This window comes from Anarhichas minor, unplaced genomic scaffold (assembly GCF_050575085.1).
Source record: "Anarhichas minor isolate MPS153535 unplaced genomic scaffold, ASM5057508v1 ptg000009l, whole genome shotgun sequence".
In the NCBI taxonomy this organism is placed as follows: Eukaryota; Metazoa; Chordata; class Actinopteri; order Perciformes; family Anarhichadidae; genus Anarhichas; species Anarhichas minor.
Genome location: NW_027466455.1, coordinates 52124 through 71839, shown reverse-complemented (window position 1 = coordinate 71839; position 19716 = coordinate 52124). Strand labels below are relative to the sequence as shown.

Sequence of the window (19716 nt, the reverse complement as noted above, 5' to 3'; positions counted from 1 at the left end):
TTGGCTCAACTACAGTATGACAGCATCACTTAAAAGTCAAGCCTCATGTCTCAGAGGAGATTTCAGGTAATGGCCTTTTCAGGTAATGGCCCAGTTGAGGAATGGATAGCGGGGAAGAGGAGGCTGGTGCTTTGCTAAAGAAATGACCTTGATGATACTGATGGAGACACGGTTATATGAGAGAGAGAGAGAAACTTTATGCCAGACTCATGATGCGACCTCGCTTCAGTAGTTTACTTTGTCCAAGAGCGGCAGCAGCTTGCCATGACTTTTCCCTGCACATTTTTATGACGCTCCTTAAACGACAATGTGCGGACGACTGGTGCCAACAAGAGTACAGCACGCACTCTTGTGCGCTCACGCACACGCCCGCTCAGTGTTCTTGAGAGGACCTCGATCGACGCGGTACAAAGGACGCATTACAAGCTCCATCACGTCTGTGCGAGAGCGCTCGCTGTTGACGATTGCCGGAGGAAGATTTTCCAAACCTTCAATTCAAGATTAAGTAATCGATTTCAGTTTCAAGCTGTGTTTGTAGTCAGATGTCAGTGTTTACTTCACGTGTCGCATGTATAAACGAGGCATAATTGCCTGTATCGGTAACATATGGAAGCTCCTTGTTTGCAATTATTAGAATATTTATCACAACTTTTAATGCACCCGCATTAATAAAAGGATGATTAACAGAGGCTGGTATAGGACAGCAACTTTTTACAAGCTCGTTGCTTGAATACACGGGAAATTGGTTCGGTTCAATACCCTTTCCTGTTCGTTTTCATTTCTAGAGCAGCAACAGTAATGTTAACCACAGCAAAGTCCCCATATAAAGTCATTCATATCTCAATGGAAACCATCTAAAATACATCACGTCATGACATTACAGCACTGAGTTCTACTTTGATTGAGAATGAAGAACACGGACATCAGTCAGCATCAGTCTCATCGTGTCCTTCTCCCTCTGCTGATGTGATTCACCGCCTGCAGGTAACGCTGATAGAGAGAGGAGGGCTGCTTTGTGTCAGCCAGCAGAGACCTTTACTAGAATTAGCCACAATTTAAGGGATGTGCCAAACCTGCTAAACAGTTAGACTACATTCAGACAGCTGTTGTTTTAGCATGTTTGTAATAATTGGCTATTGGCTAACATCGCGGCGGTGGATGAGAGACGGTACAGATTGAAATTTGGCTTTTCTACATGTTTACATTGGAGGAGCTCAGCCCCGACACGGAGAGCAGAGGAGATGCTGCGGTGTGATGATAAATGACTTCAGAGCTTATCAATACTTTATCTTTAATCCCGGGTTTCGGTACCCAGCTCATGCTCGCAAGTACAGTAACATTATAGTGCATAGAGGCATTTATAAGAAGTCTCACACACACAACTGAAGGATCAAACCTGCAGCATTTGCAGATTATCACCAGGGGTCTCACTTTCTCACAACCTCATCCTCTATTTTTCTTGTTCCAGACACCCCCTCCTCCCCCACCCTCCCTCCCTCCTGTCCATGCATTCCCCTGCTATGTGTATGTGTTGCATTTCACATTGTGCCAGTCCCCACTTCCGAGCTGGACCCAGCTCTCACTGCAGGTACTGAAACCTGCTCCCTAAGCAACGGCGGGGCTGAACTTTGGTACTTAGTTGGGTATTATTAACGTGTGTGTGTGTGTGTGTGTGTGTTTGTCGCAGTGAGAGTGAGAGACATCTATTTTTAATGTGTTCCATAGGTCCTTATAGAATAGGAAGTGATGGAGACGGAGACGCGGTTATTCACAGTACACAAACACACGCATTACCAAGTACGTGGTGTTGTTCTCTCCAAGTGGCCAGTTCCCCACACTTTGCTATTCTTGTGAAGACGGTCGGTTTCCAGTGTGTACACATAGACAGATATTCAGTGAGAGTAGAAAGACACACTGGATGATGCACGTTCCCCACATTATGCACCGTCTTTCTCCTACACCCCCGCACACACCTGCTGTTTCTCGGCTCCCGTGTGGTCCTAACGGGCGGCCCCCGTAGCGCTGCCGGTCACCTCCCCGTCTGCTCGTATCGCACGTCTTCCATTATCGGCAGCCTCCATCTGAGGAGCGGCGCAGTCTTTGAACTCGCTGCAGGCCGACGCGTCTCCTGATGGAGCGTCCCAGAGAACAAAGTTGCCTGGCAACACCGACGGCTGCAGGAAGTTACTTCAGCTCGCGGTTGAAAGGGTTTGAGCTCAGAAGTGGCTTTCAGAGCTCACGGGTGAATCCGATGTGTTGTCAAACTGCCCACTCGTGTGCTTAAAACAGCTGAGTTTGTGTATTCGTTTGCAAACGGCTTTGTTTCTCCTCCGGCTGCAATGCCTTTTGCTTTGTTGTGCTCGTGTCTTCAGGAGAAAGATCTATGGCTGGCATTTCATTTAACCGACACGTGCAATATCTCAGCCAGTCCTGATTAATTGTATTAATGACGCGCCTCACTATAGCAGTGTGAGCTTTTCATAATCAGTGATTGGACCACAGATTGGGCGCCTCATTGCCTGTTCATTCATCCATAACGTCTGCTTCTTAATACCTCTGACGTCTGTGTTGCAGCAGTTGTATCGGACATTTTTACATCCGCAGTGTGTTTGAGGAGGTTTGAATGCAGCAGTCCGTCGGAGATTAAGCTGCAGATAGCAGAGCCCCCCCCCCCCCCCCCCCCCCCCCCCCGTGCTTTGTTTTTGCTTGGTGAGCATTAGTTTTGAGGTTGAGTACCCACTTCAGGCCTAAATCCCCCTTTCTCAACCATCAACAAGTTGCCCATGCTGCTTATGAGGCACGCAACATCTGTGCTTTGTTTTTCTAGGTTTGACTTCATAGATTTTGCCAAAAAGTGTAATCAACAACTACCCACAATGCCAGGTCTGCAGGTCTGTGCTGTAAAACTCCAGCCGCCTGCTGCAACTTTTATAATAACATGCCATTAAACGGTGATCACGGGTCCTTTTTTTCTCCGGAAGCAGAGAGTTTCAAGATGCATGTCTAGGAAATCGGTTTCATGCCACTCTGGGAGCAAAGGACACTTTAATAAATCACTAGAAGTTTTTATGGGGGTTGGCCAGCTTGTCCACTTCCTGTGGTCTACAGTCTAGTTGCAGTCAGTTGCCCAATGGTATTCAGATATCTTTCAGTTGGACATGTTTCTTCTTTTTTTTTTTTTTTTTCAAATTGCTTTTAGTTTTCATTTTGTGTGCATAACATCTAAAGCGCTACATCGTGACGTAGCCCTGTATATTTCAGCAAGCATAATGCATTTGGGTCAGTTGGCTCTTTTGGTTAATTATTCACCCTTCTGTGGTAATTAAACAAACCGTATAATAACAGCAGATTATGCAAAAGCCCTTTTTTTTTTTTTTTTTTTTTTTTTTTTTTTTTGGGCCAGATCAAACATATGGATCCACGTAAGTGCAGATCTGTTCCTGTCTATATGGTAGTGTGAGTGTGTCTCTGGTTTGGTTGGTTCTCGAGGTTTCCTTTGTTGTGGAAACGTCTTTGTTTATACTGCGTCCCAATCTCCAGATACAGCAATGCAACCCTGCCTTTGGCCATATTTATTTCCTGTGTTTCACTGTCTCACCCACACTTTGGGCTTTTTCCAGTGAATCTCGGAGCTGTTTCAGTTTGGCAACACGTTTCTGCCCAATGTCCGAGCCGCTATATCGTGATCGTGATTTGGCAAAGCTAGCTGCAGTGAAGGATTATAAGCAGAAAGGAAACCGTGAGTCTGTGATCCAACACGATGAAGCTTTTTGAGCCGATGTAATAGATGTTCTTCTTTTAATGGTTTGCACCTGCTTGATGATGCACCAGTGCATTCGCATGTTTGAAGGACAAAACGAGACTTGCAGTTAGCACACCTTGGAATAACAGGCACACCTCATTAACTATTAGCTTTAGCATGCAGGTAAGCTCACTGTAGACGTTTGTGGGCATCAGTCTAATTGGCTCAACGTTTGTCTGTGTGTGTGAGAGGAAAGACAAGCAGGTGTCTGTTTATAGGTGACTTCAATGTCAGCAAGGCCTCGCCGTCTGCCATTTTCGTTTCATGGCATATTAATGGGTTTAACCTTAAGACATGGAGGAGGCGGCGTTTAACACGTTGTGCTGCTGTAATTAGGAATTCACTTCTTGTACTTGTGTGGCTGAGGAGCGCTGACAGTCGAGACTTTGTTGCATGTGACATTGCATGTGACGCAGCCTCATCTACTCCGTTTCGTTTCTGTTTTGGTTTTTCTTTGGCAGAGAACATTGAAGCTGGGCCAGTAAGCGACGCTTCTCCCCTTTTTTTGCGCTCCCGCGAAGCGAGCGGAGCGGCAGAGGGCGTGAAATTCTAATTATTGCCGCTGTGTTTTAAGAGTGAGATGGAGAGAGGAGAGCAGGAGACAGAGATTTGAAAGCTGTGCACCTGATGATTTGAGGGGAAGCATCATTTGTGGTTGAGTGTTTTTTTTTGTTTTTTTCTTTTAAGAGAACCGGGGAGAAATAATTTGTCGTACATTTTCAGTCCTTTGCTCGTGTCTGCCGGCCCGTCTTGTGTGGTGTTACTATTTGTGTGTATATGTGTGTGTACAACACACACATCTGTCAATCCACCAAGGGTGATAAATGTGAAATTAGTTCTGCTGTCAATCACCTTGGTGACGGTGGGTGTAGAGATGACATGCTCGCAGTGGACGGACACACACACACACACACACACACAATCTACACAGATTGACTCTGGGTCCCTGGAGGTGGTCAGTGTACTGTAAACATTATTGCGACTTCCAGACTCATGAACTGTATTTGTGTTCCCATCTCTGACTTCGAAGCCAGCAGCGCTTTTTGCCCTGAAAGCATATTTTAATATTCTATCATGAAAACCAGCATTTGGAAATGGGCTAGACGAAAAAAAAAATGTTCCTCTCCTTTTCCCAGTGAGCTCGTGAATCAGTCAGTTTTCCTTTCTCCAATTCAAAATGTATTTTCTTGCCTCATGTTTTTCAGCCCTTCACTATTTATCTCGTCTCCATCTGTTCCCGCTCTGTTCTCTTTCCTTCCGTGGTTCTTCTTCGTGCCGTGTCCCTCTCCTCTTTCATATTCTCTTCTCTTTAGAGTCTAAATCTACAGTAGGCTTTCCTCTTTGTCTTCTCTGCTGCTCAACTTATATGTTCTCATTTGTCATCTATTTCCCCTGAACTCTTTAAGTTACAATTACTATAGGAGGGTCAACAATGTCAAAGTAGATGGATGGAGGATTTTTAATTGGTCTTCAAAGGGACCGAAGACCAAAACAACTTACTTGTGCCTGAGTTGTAGGCACTCTAACCAAGGAGTGATGTTTGATTCTCAGATTGATTACTATGCATAGTTTTTAAAGGCCCCAAGAGGTAAAACGATCAAGTATTTCGCAAATTACAGAAACATTAGAAAGAGAAACAGTTTGTGGAGCGAGAAATACCTTGTCCAGAGTCATCTTGTCACCATTTGGGGAGTATAAACACTCAGGTTGTGTACTACGATATCAGTGTCAAACGTTATGTGCAAACTCTGGCTGCGTACAACTACTAATCATGACAACTTAATTTGTATACTGCCTTTCATTCATAAAATGCAGTTTAAAGGTGCTTTTAAGTATGATAGTAAAAGCAACACACAACATGGATCAAATACAGAGAATAAACAAAGTTCATAAAAATGCAATAAAGGCTACAATGAGAAGGCAGAGGAATAAAAGTAGATTTGATAGTCGTAGAAAAAGATAAAAACTTACGACATGAACTAAATGCCTGCCTGCATAAGTAGGTCTTCAGTTGTTTTTAGAAGTGTCAGCAGAGCTTGCATATCTAATGTGGCTGTTCTAGAGTCTAGGAGGAGAGTAGCTATGAGCATCTCCCCCAAATCAATTCTGTGCGCTACTTCAGGCACAGTTAAGATGCCAGCTCCTGTTGGTTGATAAGGAATTAAAAAACCAGATCAATCTGCTGTATCATTAAAAGCTTTGTATGTGTGTAAAAGACACTGAAACTCAACTGTAAAAGAACTGGGGAGCTAAAACAGGCGTGATGTGGTCTCTCTTTGTTCAAAGTCTCGGTTCTGAACTAGTGGAGGTTTTCCTATTATTGGTAGGCCAATGAAGAGGGCATTACAATAGTCCAACCTGCCAGTAATGAACGTATGAATCCATTTCTCAGCATTCTGCTTTCTTAAGAACTGCATAACTTTGGCAACATGTCTCAGGTAGAACACTGCTGTCTTGGTCACTTTGATAATATGTTCATCTCTTGATGTGTGACATCTCCACATCATGGAAATCAAGTTATTACCACATGCACAAAAACATTGTCTTCAGTCTAAAGAATACCATACATGTCAGCTGTGTGCATGTAGAATAACATGTTTCCTGGGGCGTGTGTAATGTGGTGCAGGAGCCTTGCATCTCAGGGGTGACATCGGCGCTTGGTGATTGGACGGCTGCTATTTTGAGCGTCCGCGGCGTGCATCCTCACGCCTGCAGAATCCTGGCGCGCTGAATGCGTTTGTCCATTCAAGCCCACGACCGAGTGTGATATTGAAATGGGAAGTGCTGCTCATGAACGTGTGTAGTTCATCAAAGTGTATAGAAGTGTGAGTGATGTGTGTGAGTTTTAAGATGAGGCTTCTTGGGGATGGAGTCCCCTGGGGCAGGAAAGGCAGCCGTATGAGACGAGCTAAAAGGGAGGCAAAGATGGAGGATGAGAAAGGGATGGAACGTAAAGCACAAAGCGGAGAGAAATGGACGGAGGGAGCAGGAAAGGATAACAAGATAAACCTGCTCTTATTGAAATAGGAGACAGTGTACAGAAACCAAGTGAGGTGGTCAGAGGATGCAGGGACTGAGACAAAAGGAAGTGAGGCAAAGACAAAAGAGAGAGGGGAGGTATTGATTCTTTCTGCCAGCTGGGGGGAGGGGACTCAAGCCAACGGTGCTTTCTGAAATTGGAGCCAAGGGAAAGGATGGAGGGAGGAGGAAAATGGTGGGAGAGAGCAGCAAGCACGGGGCACTGTTTGTACCACATTGTGCAGCAGAGAACAGTGAAAAGTGCACGCTCATGAATAATATATGGTCACAGCGGCGGTTGGTACAGAAGCAGGCTAACTGTACTCAACCTGCGAAATGATCCAGGTTTGATTGTGCTTCATATTCACCGTGTTGTGTTACAGCATTGGAGAAGAAAAGCGATGTGAAATGGCGATAAAACAAACTGATGTGCGTCATTTACGCAGGTGAGATCAAAACTAGCGGGGGGGGGGGACATCCCGCCTACAAAGCGACCGTCTAAACAATCAAAGCGCATCAGATGCCAGTCAGACACAAATAACACGTTTAGAGTTTTGGTAAAAACAAACAAACTAAGTGCTTTAAACGGGGACGGTGACGCCATGCTTTGCTCTGTTGTCTGCACCTTACTTATAGACCCCGTTCACGTCAGGAAACGCACAGATGTGAATAATAATGGCGGCGTTTAAGTTAATTTCACTGGCGGACTTAATGAAACGGAGTCATTGTAAATGTAATGAGCCAAACCTGCGCTTTTCACGCAAAATGTTTCAAAGGGATCATAAAAACGTGCTGCTGCCGGTGGGAGGCTCGGTGGCAGTTTTTGGGGAGTTTATTTTAGTTTCTGCTGCACTTTATCCACAGATGCCAGACATAAACATTCATTTAATATAGTTGCGGAACTTAAATCAGGAGGAGCTGGCAATGTAGCTGCATTGTTTTACTGAATACTTCATTGTGAGATCTGTTCTTCGAGCACAGTGACCCATAATTTGACGTTAAACTCTGCCGTCAGGGCGTCCGGTCCATTTTGTAGATTTCTAATTGGATTAACGAGCGATGGCTTCTGCCCAAAAGACATTAGTCCCAGCCTACTGACGGGCACGCTGGGCTACTTTTTTGGCAGAAGGCTTCTAAATTGCGCCGTGGCTTGTAATGAAATCGTCAGCGTCACGTTGGGGGTGTTGATTCCCTGTCGGGCCTCATTTTCGCAACGCTGAAGACCTCGCGCTGCATTATTCCCTGTAAGGAATCCTAATGATGTAAAGTATATCTAGATGCGTGTCCTGCTTCCTGCCAGCTCTGCCCTCTGAGGACTGGGAGAAGATATGAGGAACACATTTTTGCAGAGAAATCCTCCAACGCGAGCAGAAGAATCGCGGCCGTAATGTGCTGCAGCGTGCAGTAAAAAGTGGGATCTCTCTGATGAGGAAAGATGGAAGGAAGACTGTTTGCCTTTGGGGAAATTAAATTGGAAAGAGTGCGTTTTGACTGAACAAACGTTCACTGGAGCACTTTCTCTCTGTTCTCACCACAAAGTGTGAGCACTGACTGAATGAAACCGAAAAACAGGCAAGGCGTATGTTGCATCGAAGAGGAGGAAGAGAGGAATGGGAGATGCCCTTCATCCCCCTCACTTGCTCTCTCCTCCCTCACCTCTCTTTTTAAGTTGTATAAGACAGCAAAAGCTGGTAATGAAACTGGATTAGACACACACACACACTCACTGGCATCAGCAGTTTTCCCTGTTTAGTGTGGCTTCCTGATTATGCACATGGGATAAGACTTCAGTCAACTCACTTCACCTTCTCCCCTCCCCTCTTGTCTTTCTCTTGCCCCCTCTCTCTTACCTGTGTTACGGTCAGCGTCTCTGTATTATTCTGTTTACCACCACTTACACACTCTTATTTCTGTCCTCAAGACGTCTCTTTCATTCTTTCTCTTGCTTTTCTTTTGTTTCCCCTCTTAGTGTCGGTCTGAATGGCACTCTGTCTGCACACACGCACAATGCTCATCAGCGCTCCATCTTTCCCGTCCAATCAGCCACTCTCTCCTTTCTGTTTTGCTCTTACTCTGAAATGTAATTTTAGATTCTTTTAATTTTATTTCCTTTTAATCAACTACATTTTTCCATAACAAGCTCTTTCAATTCAAAAGGAGTGTGGATAAAACAAATTAACACATATTATGCCTGCAAATGTGTTCCAGATGACGTGCGTGATTGTTAATTAGACGCCTTCTTGATGATTTATTTTCCTGTGAAAACTAAAAGGAAAACAATTGATACGAATATGGAAAATCATTTAAATTGTAAACCATTATAGACTTTCAGTACGATATTGGGATTATTGTGTATATGAACTAGGGAAGTTCTTCGTCTGATTTATACAATATTTTATTCCCAATTCATGTCCAAAATAGATCTTTTGACAGTATTTTCTGATGTATGGAGTGATGGGAAGGTGTATCCCCTTAATGACTGAGCAAACTGTAATGAAAAACAAATAGTTGTTTAGTGAGGTAAGAGTGGAACACGATTCACTGCATAAAAGCATGCTGTATATCACATAAACATGTATCGACATCTGGAAAAAAATATTGATTACGGTCATATAATCCAGTCCCAACTGAATTTCAGTTCTGTTCTGCATCGGATTGTCTACGGGTTCAAAACAAACGCACACGTGTAGGAGACGAGAAGTGATGCTGATACAAACACGTGCTCACTCAACTGCTCTACCAGAGAGCGAGGACGTGGAAGTGCATTCAGCCTGTGCTCGCACGACAACATGAATTCAGGGATCGACACAAATGATCACATGCATGCTGTGTACACATACGGGGTGCATTGCACTGATGTGTTCAAAAAAAAAGGATACACATTCTCACGTGGAAAGGGATTGACACAAGGCGCACAAATACAGGTCACGCATGCATGATTAGGAACAAACACAAAATCATCCCTCCTTGTATTTTAATTTTTTTTGCCACTCTTGTCTTTCCTTCCCTTGTGTGTCTTCTGTTCTCTCTCCCTCTCTCTCGCTCTCTCTAGTTCTTTGCTCCCTCTGGCTGTGTCAAATGCTGCAGTGTGGGTGTCTTGGCTCAGAATACATCCAAATCTTAGTCTGACACAAACACACACACGCTCGCGTGCACACACCAAGCAATGTGTGGACACATGCGCGCCGCTGCAGTCTTATGAAGTCGGAAAAACCCATTTCTGCCCCGACCACCCTTTTGGCAGGAGTGAGAATGAGGGAGTGAAACGGGGAGATAAAGGAGGGCGGGGGAGAGATGGAGGAAGGAGTGAGATGGAGGGAGGTGTGCTTGGAGTGAGCACGGGAAGAAAGAAATAGCATTTGGCCTGATTTTTTTGGATCCAAGTTACTAATCGTGTACCTCCACAGAGAATAGATTCAAGTGCGTCTGTGATTCAGTAGAGTGTGTGTGTGTGTGTGTGTGTGTGTGTGTGTGTGTGTGTGTGTGTGTGTGTGTGTGTGTGTGTGTGTGTGTGTGTGTGTGTGTGTGTGTGTGTGTGTGTGTGTGTGTGTGTGTGTGTGTGTGTGTGTGTGTGTGTGTGTGTGTGTGTGTGTGTGTGTGTGTGTGTGTGTGTGTGTGTGTGTGTGTGTGTGTGTGTGTGTGTGTGAGCTTGTATTTGTGTATAGGCATGTATGCACCACGCCTTTGTCCAGCTGTGTGTGTTTCTGGATGCTCTTTGATCATTAGGCAGCTGTATTCACTTCTGCTTCTCATCATTTCATAGACAACAAGCTCATTATGCTTCCATTAACTGCTGACGGAGCGACGAGAGAGAGAGACCCAAAAAATGAGCAATAATGCCCTGTATTAAGAGAGATTTGGGAAGAGGGATGAGCGGGCAATAGCAGAGGGTGGACGAGGTGAAAAGGCGGATAAAAGATCAGGGAGGAGTGGGGGAGAGAGGGGGGAGAGAGGGGGGAAGCCTTAAAATGAAGCGAGGCCTAAGTAAGATGTGAAAAGAGGGATTTAAGAACAGTGGGTCGGTGATGGGGAAGGGCAGCTCGTGTGATTATTTGAATTCACCACACGCTCATCACTGTATGCAATATCAAGACTCGATTCGAGTTTTTACTTTCGCTCAACAAAATCAGCGTTTGGCTGCAGCGTGTTTCGAGAATGATTATTCTTTTAAATGTTATTTACCACCGATTCTTGATAACTTGATGGTTCGAGCGATCGCAAACTTAATTTGAATGGCCTCCGCATTCCTGAATGTGGAAGTTATTCGATTTGAGGATGCAACTGGAATGGAGCACTCGGTAGAGTACAGATTTGAGTGAATGAGCTGAGGCGTTGCAGTCGGCGGTGTGTGTACTTCTCACTGGCGTGGCTTTTTATGGATCTGGTATTTGGTTGATAAAGTAACTGGATTCGCTCTGAGGCTAACTGTCTTTTCTTTAATCTGGTCTCTTCTTGTATTTACTCTACGACGTGTCAACAAGTTGCAATCAGTCGGTTATACAGCAATATCTTCCTAGTGTTAGCGAACGTCCGCCACCGTAAGCTACTCGTACCAGAACGAGGGAGAGCTGAGCGACACAACCCGGGGAGTGCATAAAATGAAGTAAAGTTAGATTTCAACAGCTGTATAGTCTCACTTTAATGCCCACTGTCAACATCTAAATGTGATTTTCAGAGATTGTTTTCACAGTTTACCAGAAAGCGTTTGTAATCCTTTTATGTGTTGTTTAGGGTACCTGCAGGTGTAACAGCAATGAAATCCGATTACTGTAATACAATTAAACGTAACCGGACAGTGTGAGGCGGCCACAGTGGCACTTTGCCTCCGGTAAATTGGTCGTAGCAGCATGAAAGCACCGCTCGTGTAGGAATAGAGGTGGCAGATTGAACAGTGGGCAGAGAGGAGTAGATAGGGGGGGGGGGGGGGGGGGGGAGGCTTGTGCAGTAAAGGGGCAGAGAATCCCAAAGACTCTTATAAAACACTCTCGTGAAGAAGTGAGAGATGAGGAATGAAATATGGAAGGTAGAGCTAGTTGCTAGACATTTTCAAGTGTGCTTCTTTAGTTGTCTCCAGCTTTAAATCATTGGAGAGAAAATCCATAAAACAAAATATAACTTTTCCCGAACAGCAGATTAGTTGTATTTCTTTCTTTTTTTTATGGTGATAATACCCTATAGACTTAAATGTCTCCAAGCATTAAACAAAAAAGAAGGTATATGTTTGACCTTTTTAGGCCTGGTTGCGGGGATATAAAACCAACATTTTTCACACATGCAAGTCAGCTGTCAGTGACATTTGATAAAAGGCCAAAGTTGAGGAGAAAGGCGAAAGAGACGAAACTCGGAAGGCGAAAGAGACTGGAAACACGGGAGGAACGGTAAAGATTACGGGACCAAGGAGGTGAAGGAAATGTAGAGAAAATACAACAATACGTGGCATACAATGTGAAAACCAACCCCACATACACACACACATATATATGTATATATATATACTCCCGCCGTATAGCAGCTTATTTGAAGTCATAAAATGTGACAGTTTGAGTCGCCTTGTTGACGGTGAATCAGCCCACAGAAACTTTCTCTGACCTGTGCTGTGTTATTTTGGGAAGCTTCTTCCTTTCTGTCCCTTCAGTACATCTAAAGTTATGGCTGCACTTTGCACTTGATGTCTCTCTTTTTTTTTTTTTTTTCTAATTAATTGATAGTAAACATCAGATTTTATGAGCCCACAATTCTGTTTGTCCACACGTGGACGGTAAATTCCCGTTAGATGTCTTCTGTGGCTGTATTGATTTAAAATCTGTCTCTGCCTCGCCGTCGCTCTCCCTTCTCTCTCTCTCTCTCCGTGTGTGTGTGTGTGTGTGTGTGTGTGTGTGTGTGTGCGCGCGCTTTATGGCTGCAATGCTTCCAGACTATGTACAACTCCCATTACGCTGCCGCCTGATGGCCTTGCAGCTTCCATTTGGTCCCCAGGATCCGTCTGTAATGTGAGAAAAATCGACTGAACGATATATATTCTTTTTATGTCGCTGCTGATGTGTCACACACACGCGCACGCGTTTGTCTTACAGCTACAGATTTGTTTGTCATGCAAATAGCGGCTTGAAAGCCCAGAAATAATGCAGCGCACAACAATGTTTATTGCAAATCTCCATCAGTGCATCTAAAATTCATTTTAATGGCCATACACACTTTTTGTCTGATGCTCTATGCCAATTCCGATGCTCTATAGCAGCCCTCTTATTAAAAGTAGGCCGATTAGCTCTTAGTCCTTAAATAATCCCCAAGTAGAAAAAAATGACGTCCATTTACTTCCTGTTAGACGTGCACCTCGGTACATAAATATGATAGCTTTTTTTTTTCACTGCACTGAATGCAGTTGCATATAGGTAAAGTAAAGTAAGTTAAATACGCACAATGAGAGATAAAATACATGCCTGAAGTGCAGCCTAATATATTTATACCTCTATTACTATCTCTTATGCGTAAAGAAAATACAATCTGTGAAATGTCTCGAGTAAGATTAGACGCATGAATCCACCAGCGTCTCACACACTCCATGTGTTCTTTGTCTGCAGTTACCGTGCAGCTCTACACCTTTTAGACTCGGCTGCTTCTTATCGGCCGTCCTTTCTTCACTCTTACGTCACACGTTTCGGTCATTATTCATCCGCAGGCTTGCTACAAACACGCCGTCAGGTTCCCTCGCTGTAGATCGAGATGTACTTTGATTTTGCTTCTCGGTCATTCTCTATTCATCTCCGTGTCTTTCTCTCAATCTCCTGCTCCTCGTAGTTTCCCTGCTTTGTCTCCGTTTCCCCCCTACAGCCATCTGCTCCATTCACCGTCCACCTTTCCTCATCTCCTCCCTTCTTTTTTTGTCTTTCCTGTCACTCTGCCCCATCGATGCGTCGCTGCTCTGCCATCTGTCCATCCGTGACCTTACTCTTGACTCTCTTTTTTCTTTTCTTTTACTTTCTAGACTTTTCTAGACGTATTATCTGAAGGCTTGCCAAACCTGGAAGTAGAGAAAGAAGAGTGTTGAAAGTGGAGCAGAGGCCAACTGCCACTTACGGAAGAGGCGGCAAACTCTTTTGAAATGTAGCCGCGTCGAGGAAGAGAGGGGGAAACATCTGAAGGGAGACAAGCTAAGGGAAGGATCAGAGCGCGGTGAGGAGAGAGGGAGTGGCTGTCACCTCAGAAAGAAGTGGTTTATTTGTAGAACATACGGGTCGCCTCAGACGGGGTTACCATTTTTGCGAGCTACTGAAGGTTTACAGACGGCGGCTGGTATTATGTGGTGTAATGAGTGAGGATGCATCCCTCCAAGTGAGGGGCCCCGGGTCTGACCTCTGACCTCTCAGGCCACGGGTAAACATAACAAAGCTACTCTACCAATAAGAACTTTTTGAGACGCTTGAGGATCCGCTATAATTGGGATTATTATAGCTTTAGTAATTCATTTTTACGAGCCGTGCTTGGTAGGGACGGCCATGTTGCTTATGTCAATCTGCCACTTTGGTGCTGACTGAAATATCTAAGTAGAACAGAACAGATCTTCTATCTATCAAAAGATTCTGATGTCTTCCAATAAGACTTAGTCGTGTGTCAGTCATATTATGAGATACAGCGCACGCTCTTCTTTCCTCATTCGAATGTGTGCTGCGCTTTGGACACTTTGTGACGGCTTAAGCAACAAGGGAGAGAGCGTAGATTGCCAAAATTTAACTATCGCACAGCTGCAAACACATTTTAAGCGAAGCTGTGGAGTTCTGGTCCACAAATTGAGAAGCTATTAAGCGTGCATCATGTGATACTAATGATCACGCTCAGCAAACACTTCCACACGTGGGGTAATTTCGGCATCGATTCAGGAGGGAGTCTTATCCCGTCTCAATGTCTGGATGCAGGATCCTCTTGAGTGAAACCTCTCCCATCAGAATATTAACAATACGCGACAATGTGTTGTTTCAGACTTTGTATCCCCGGCTTCTTTTCCTGCAGTATTTGCAATATGTTTGTTTTCCCATTACAAATGTGATGACCAGACATCCTCAAATCCTTCAGCATGAAAATGAAGCGGGAAGAGTGGGAAAACGGGATATATGGAGAGGAGGAGGTAGGATGACCTGAATCTTAATCACAAGAGGGTAGAAGCGACGACTGTGGAAAAACATGATTGAAGAGGGGAAAGAAATAAGTGATGGACTTAAAGCCTGCAGAAGATATGAGATGAAGGGATGAATACATGAATGTGTAAACGGATGGAGGGATTCTGGTCAAGCTCCTTTCCCATTACAGCTGGGATGAATATGAACATGTGGGCGCATACGGGACTGCCTGTGTGTGTGTGTGTGTGTGTGTGTGTGTGTGTGTGTGTGTGTGCGCACACATGATTGTGTTCATTATGGTCATGTGTTTTGTGTGCCTCCGAGGCACATATGCGATACGTGCGCATTACTGCCGTTAGTCTGTTTTCTACAGGATGTGCGTAGTGCGCTCGGGTAGGTGAGCGCCGCTGCTTTGGCAGCTCCCCGCAGCAAAAGGATTAGAGAGGTGGCACCACGGAAAGCTGAGCTATTTGTGAGTTTGAGTGCGTGTTTGTGTTGTTCTGGTGTTGTACCAACAGTGAGTCGGATGAGGGTTGTGTCTCTGTGTGTGTGTGTGTGTGTGTGTGTCTCTGTGTGTGTGTGTGTGTGTGTCTGTGTGTGTGTTGCGAGCCTGAAAGGGAATTGGATCAGATTACAGAGTATCTTGGCACCAGATTAACTCCGATCCCCACAAGAGAGGAAATAAATGAAAGAAAAGGGAAGAAGTGAACTCCAGTTAATGGGAAGAAGCAGCGGTGATGTTTAGATGAGGGGGGGGGGGGGGGGGGTGTGCTGTAGGATCTGGTTATGTAATAACTGCTGGGTGATGGGACTATGCGCCTTACAAAGTTGCTGTGTGAAGCACCTTGTTAAACAGACTGTGATACCCTTGTGTATTTTACAAAAAGAAAAACAATTCATGTGATCAGCCTCCTCTTTCATGGCAGCGACTATTTTCCCAAATAAAGGCCACAGTTACAGTTAAACTCTGTCGCTGTAATAAAGACGGCAGGACTCCTCCCCCTCGTGACTGTGTGCAGTTCTCCTTTGGGCTTTACTGAAAATTATGATGTAGAGATATCTCTCCCCCCCCCCCCCCCCCCCACCCATCTGTGTTTTACTCATTCCAGCCCTGAGCTGTGCCTGAAGCTTTGTTTTGGGGTATTTTGTTTTGGTGCTTTAAAGCAAACCAGCGCATTCCTTAAAAGACATGTTACATGTGGCATGTGTGTATCGTATATTATTATTATTATTATTATTATAATATTATTGGTTGCTTTCATCATTCCTCATGTCCATGCTGGTCATAAAGAGAACCTCTTCATGCAAAGCGGCTTTCTAAAGTTCAAGTTTGTCTTGACCAGATGGGTGCCACACAGCAGAACAAAACCCCATGCAGTTTATTTCTTGTGACACCTTGCTGAAATACCCAACAGTCAATGTCCTCACAAGTATTTAAAAACCCACAGCTTTGATTACGGGTTCAAAACAATGAAGTCAAGTAACAGAATAATTTAAACTCCTGGTGTCAGTCCACTGGCTCTTAAAGTCACTCTGCAATAAACTGCCCACACACACACACACACACACACACACACACACACACACACACACACACACACACACACACACACTAATGTGACCACCAGACGAAGCCATTTAACAGGTCAGTACCGTCGATGGTGCCATTGATTTGTTTTGTTCCCTCTGCTGCGTGATGCACATCGCACCTCAAGCTGAGGAGCATGTACCGCATTACTCCGACCGGCCCCCCTGGACATTTCACGACCCAGCATGCACTGCTTTCTGGCTGGCGGACATTGAGGGAAGATGGCAGGGGACTGGAGTAATTGGTGGGCTTCATGTGCGATGTGCAGAGAATCGTCAATGTTTGTTTTTATTTCCTCACAGGATTTGCATGTAGTGATAGCAATCTGGCTGCAACAACCTTGAGGAGAAATCATATTTTCCTTTTCAGAATGTAAGTGCAGTGCCGGCCGCGTGACCTCCGAGAGGGTCCGTGTGGTATTTTGGTAGAATTTGACTATTTCCCCAGCATTGTTAAATTAAATTGAAAATCTCCAGAAGAAAATCTTGCAAGCTTCTCTATTTCTTCCCTCTATAGCTAACCAAAAGCCAGTTTTCTATGTCGTTACTTGTCTCCGCACTTTGAGTTCAAAGACTGAAATCATCATGCTCAGCACCAAGCCTCTGCTAGGATTCTCAGTGTCCTTGCAGAGATGAAGCTGCAGGAAGGCCCTCAAATACATATGGTGCTCGACACAGAATAAAAACGTTTTGGCGGTCTGAGACTCATGCAAAGTTAGTCGGAGCTAACGTGACGCAATGTTTTAGTGGTTAGTAAAAAGTAGTACACCTGTGCTATGCACACCTTTGCGCTAGAAACACCATCTCAATGGAGTTTAAGGAAAAAGGAAGACACTCTGTTATATAAGTGGGCTGGAACACAGCGTCATGTATGACATGCTTTTTCCTCATGTGTCTTTATTCTGCACCATTAACATGGCACTCAGTGGAGACACATTGAGGCTAATCACAAGTCGCTGATTCAAAGATGCCGAGGCTCCAGAAGCCAAGTGGGATCACATCGGTGATGTTGCTGCACTTACAAGAGTCAGTGCAGCTTACATCCCAAACATCACTCAGCTTAGGCAAAGAAGATAAAGATTAGACAACGTGCAGCGCCAGCAGAAAACATAGCTCCACGCAAACAAAAGGAAAGTGGGAGCACTTCCTCAAAACTGCCTTGTTCCGTCTTTTTCAGGGTTACGGAAGGCGATTGCGAAGTGGCCCTCAGCAATGGACGCGCTGCAAGTGCACTCTGAAACTCAAACGCGCTCCGTCTCCATTCTCTGGCACACATTTATCAAGTGCTGCTAATGTTACAGTAACGTAAACAAGGCCGAAATGCTTCAGAATCTGGTTTTGGTAGGAACAGCGTAGTATCGTTCAACTAACAATACATAAGTGTAAAGGTACGAAGGGAAATATCAGATGCAGCTACTGTATGGCAGCGTTCTGTTCTTTGCTTTCAGAAAAGCTGAAATTCCTGCAGTCTCTCCCAGACTGAATGGCATCAGTTTGTTTTTTTTCTGCGTTGAAATGAGGCCACAATCATCCCATTCAAGCTCTTGTCAGGGACACTCTTTTGTACGTTCCACCTCAGAGGTGTCGGCCTGTGTGGGCAGCTACTGAATCATCTTCTCTACCTGCTTCATGATAATTATCCTCCTGGAAATAATTACTCGACGAGCGCGTGGCCGTGGAAGATGCGGCGGTCAGCAGCAGCATTTCTGGCCTTAACATATTCTGAGAAAATACTCCTCCTCATCATCTCACTGCCCCCGCCTTCATTTTTTACTTCATTTTGAAGGACTGTAAGTTCTGACCTTGCCGTCGGCAGCAACAGAGACTACTATTGGATTTTTAAGAACAATCAGAATTCTTATTTCTTTTCTCCCCAATACTGTTTGTGTTCCTGCTGCACCCTCACCTTGTTACAGGCAGGAGTGAAATCTGTTGAGCTCAGTCAAATAGTTTCTCCCACGATGCCTATACTTCGTGTGGACGGCTGCCGCACTGACCGGTCTCCTCCTCAGACATCAACAATGTCGGCGGGAAAAACACCAACTGTCAAAGAGTCTTCATTGAATTCGAGTTTTGACATCCTGTAATAACATGGCACGCATATGAGAGAGCGAGAGAGAGAGAGAGAAAAAGTCCCTCCATCACTGAACCTCTCTGCTATTCTTTCCCTCCCTGATTTACTCCATCTAATCCTCTCTTTCACTCCGGACGTCTCTTTGTCCTCTCTCCCTCTCCACCCCTAAACGAACACTGCGATTCCTTTTGTGGTTGTCCTCATTTGATTCATCCATCAGTCTTTCTTTATCTCCCTCCCTCCCTCCAATGTTTTGTCTTTTTTTTTTCCCTCCCTCTCCCGCTACTCTTGAACTGTTCCTAATGCACTTTGTTTCACTCTCTTGCTCTCTCTCTGTGCCGCACAGCACCAGCTATCTGTCTCTGTCACTTCCTATTCAAAGCCGTACACCAGTGCGCATTCATCAGCGCTGGGCTCCTTTAAGCACAATCGCTCACACACATTGTGGTCAGCTGCAGGGAGCTAAACGTATGAATGCACATTATGCTTTTTAAAAAGAAAAATACTGTAGTACGGTAGGATGTGTGTGTGCGGCACCCTGTGCTAATACAGCCCATTGACTTGTCTGTCAGACCTTATGAAACCCTGACCGCTCAATCTGCTACACTGGCTGCTGCTTCACTCACTGACTTGACGTGTGTGAGCGCGAGAGAGGCTCTGTGAGGCATGTGAATTCATGTGTGCTCATTAAAGTCTATGGAGCTGTGTGTGTGTGTGTGTGTGTGTGTGTGTGGAGCCAGGAGCTGGCTCTCACTGCTTCCAGTTTATCAATGAGGCCTTGGGTACTAGCTGCATGTGTTTTGTCATCACGCACACACAAGCGCAATGAGACATCTGGCTGCACACAGAGAAGGTGGAAAGAGAGGTTAACCCAGGCTAAAAGTTAGCGGTGTGTGTGCGTCTGTGTAAAGTATGTATGTTGACATATATATATTATATAATAAGTACACATGTATATGGATTTGTGTGTGTGTGTGAGAGAGAGATTGTGTTTTCTTATTCCTGACTGTTTTCCCCTGGTCAAGGGTTGTGTATCTCTCTCTCACACACACACACACACATGCATTGTAATTGTAGCTGTCAGAGTTTTGGCTTAGTTGGTTTTATGTGTTTGTATATGT

General features: G+C 44.7%; 1 protein-coding gene across 1 annotated transcript in view; it reads left to right on the top strand.

Moving 5' to 3' along the window:
* pcxb (pyruvate carboxylase b) overlaps positions 1 to 19716 on the top strand; it is a 73017-nt gene that overhangs the window by 25131 nt on the left and 28170 nt on the right. The gene's annotated exons all lie outside the window — the stretch shown is intronic.